The sequence below is a fragment of the Sturnira hondurensis genome, unplaced genomic scaffold (assembly GCF_014824575.4).
Source record: "Sturnira hondurensis isolate 20B ecotype Veracruz unplaced genomic scaffold, ASM1482457v3 Scaffold0020489, whole genome shotgun sequence".
Lineage (NCBI taxonomy): Eukaryota > Metazoa > Chordata > Mammalia > Chiroptera > Phyllostomidae > Sturnira > Sturnira hondurensis.
This window is the reverse complement of record NW_028093120.1, coordinates 381,789-384,417: the sequence shown is the minus strand read 5'-3', so window position 1 is coordinate 384,417 and position 2,629 is coordinate 381,789. Positions and strand designations below refer to the sequence as shown.

General features: G+C 36.8%; 1 pseudogene; it reads left to right on the top strand.

The window, feature by feature from the left end:
* Nucleotides 1-1,905: 1,905 nt before the first annotated feature.
* LOC118975738 (uncharacterized) lies at nt 1,906-2,114 on the top strand (annotated as a pseudogene).
* Nucleotides 2,115-2,629: the final 515 nt, after the last annotated feature.

Below are 2,629 nucleotides of genomic sequence, written 5' to 3'. Positions count from 1 at the left end.
ACTTATTCGGTAGGAAGCCCAACTACCCAATACCTTTTATTGAGTTAGTTCATTCTTTCCTGTCTGATCCATAATGCCAGCTCCATTAAATGTGTCTATATATGCAGGAATTTCTATCTGTTAAACTGATCTTTTATCAATGGTTTGGCCAAAGCCACATTATTTTACATTTAGCTTTATAATAAACTCTGATAGTTGGTGGAATGGGAAAACATCTGAGCATTTTTGATATATGATAAATTATTATAATATGACATAGATTTTTGTTAGATGCTGTTTTTCAAGTCAAGGATGTTTAAAATTCCTTCTATTTATACTTCATTAACAATTGTCTTTTTTTTAAATAAGATTTTTTAAAAGATTTTATTTATTTATTTATTGTTAGAGGGGAAGGAGAGAGGGAGAGAAACATCAATGTATGGTTGCCTTTTGTGCCTCCCGCACTGGTAGTTAGCCTGCAAGGAACCGGCCTGCAACCCAGGCATGTACCCTGACTGGGAATCGAACCTTGATCGTCTGGTTCGCAGGCCTGTGCTCAATCCACTGAGCTACACCAGCCAGGGCAACAATTGTCTTTTTAAATCACAAATGAGTATTACATTTTCTTGAGTGTTTGGTCTGTATTTATTGTGGTGATCGTGTAGGCTGTGCCTTTAAATGTGCCTGTGTGGTGACTGCCATTGGCAGATTTCCTTAAGGTGAAACGTCTGTGCATTCCTGGGGTAAACATGTTTGGTCTTCTTTTTAAAATGTACTCTTGTATTCTGTTAAACTGGATTTGCTATTATTGCACTTCGATTTTTACATCTATGTTTATAAGACAGGTTGGCATATAGTTTCCTTATTTATACCGTCTGACTGGGTTTGGCATCAAATTATATTGTCTCATAAAATAAATTCAATGTCTTTTTCTGTTTGTCTACTCTTTGGAACAGTTTGTATAAGATAGGAATTGTCTGTTCCCTGACTATAGTAAAACTCGGTTGTAAATCATTCTGGCTCTGTTTCCTCCTTAGGGAGGGCATGTGACTACTGAACTGTCTCTACTTTGTTATTCCCATGTTGGAAGCAGGCAGTACTCATGCAGTGCAGGCCCCTGTTGCAGTCAAAGCATTTTAACAACGAACACTCATTCAATCAACACAACAGCAGTCTTGAGACCAAGCTGTACTTGTTTCTACTTCACCTATCAGGCAACTGAGGCAAAGAGGGGTTAGGTCGCTTGCTCAAGTTCACATGGTAGCAGCAGAGCCAAAAGCAAACCCAAGCGGTCTGGCTGTAGAATCTCTGCGCTTTAACATGACACCAGAAGGAAATTTTTGTATTCCTTTTGGGGTCAATTGTGTTAATTTACACATTGCTAGAAAATTATATCTTTCCTTCAAATTTTCAAAATTATTGGCATAGAGTGTTATAATGCTCACATGATATTTTGAAACCTTTACTGTATGTTTTTCATCCCTAATGTGCATTGTTTTATTTCTGTTTTCTCTTTTTCCTTCATGAAAACTTTGCTAAAACTTTGTCCTACTACTTTCCCTCCCGCAAAGGGCCAGATTTTAATTAAAAGATGTCTAGATTTGCTTTAAATGATACAGTGAAAAATATGAGAGTGACTGTGGAAACCAGGTAAGCCATCACAGGGTGACTGGGGAGGCCTGGAAAATGCGGTTGTATTACACCTGTTCTCTACTTTTATCCTTGCTTGGAAATTTTCATAATAAAAAGTGAACAAAGATAAATAAAATAATCAGATGATTTTTCATAATGTCTCTTTAGTCAAAAAATCCATGCTATTTTTAAACTCATATATGCTTTTACCTTTGTTTTCTAGTTCTTTCTTCGGGTTTTCTCTGCTTTTCAGTTTCTTTCAGTTAACTGCTCACTTAAATAATTTCCATTCTCATCGCTTCTTGGCCTTTTGGCTAAGATCAAGTGTAGTATCTGTTCTTATCAGTTTAATAATTTCCATTCTTGTTTTCTATTGTGCATATTTAAGCTGCAAATTTCCCTGAAAATGTCAATTTAACTTTATCTTACATTTTGTATTATTGATAGAGAAAAGCCCCTTTTCCGCTAGCCTAAGAATGCCCTGTAGGAGAGTCTAACTTCCGCATTCTGCTTCTGTAACCTGCTTCTGCCGCGCAGCCAATGAGAGCCACAGCACCTCAGATATCCCCAAATAAGGAAATAACCTAACTTCCGCATTCCGCTCCTGTAACTCGCTTTGCCACGTAGACAGGAAGGTCCTGCAGGCTCTATAAACCCCAAGAACCCTTTGTTCAGGGCTCAGAATTTGGAGATCACTCTCCTCTGGGCCCATGCACATAATAAAGATCACGCTCCTGAACCCTCAGTGTCTGGTCGCTTCATTTTTCTGTAACATTATGGACTGCTCTTTTCTAATTAAAAAAAATTTCCAGTATGGTTTTCTTTAAGCCACAGACTTAGAACTGTGTTAAAAATGTATACTGATATATCAAGTATTTGGATTTGTACAGACTTGCTTTGTGTCTAGTATTAAATCATATTTGCTAACTATTTTTCCAATAATGTATATAATTTCTAACTGTTTTGTCTTTTGATTAGTTTTTGAGAGACACATGTTAGTCTCATTTAGTTGTGAATT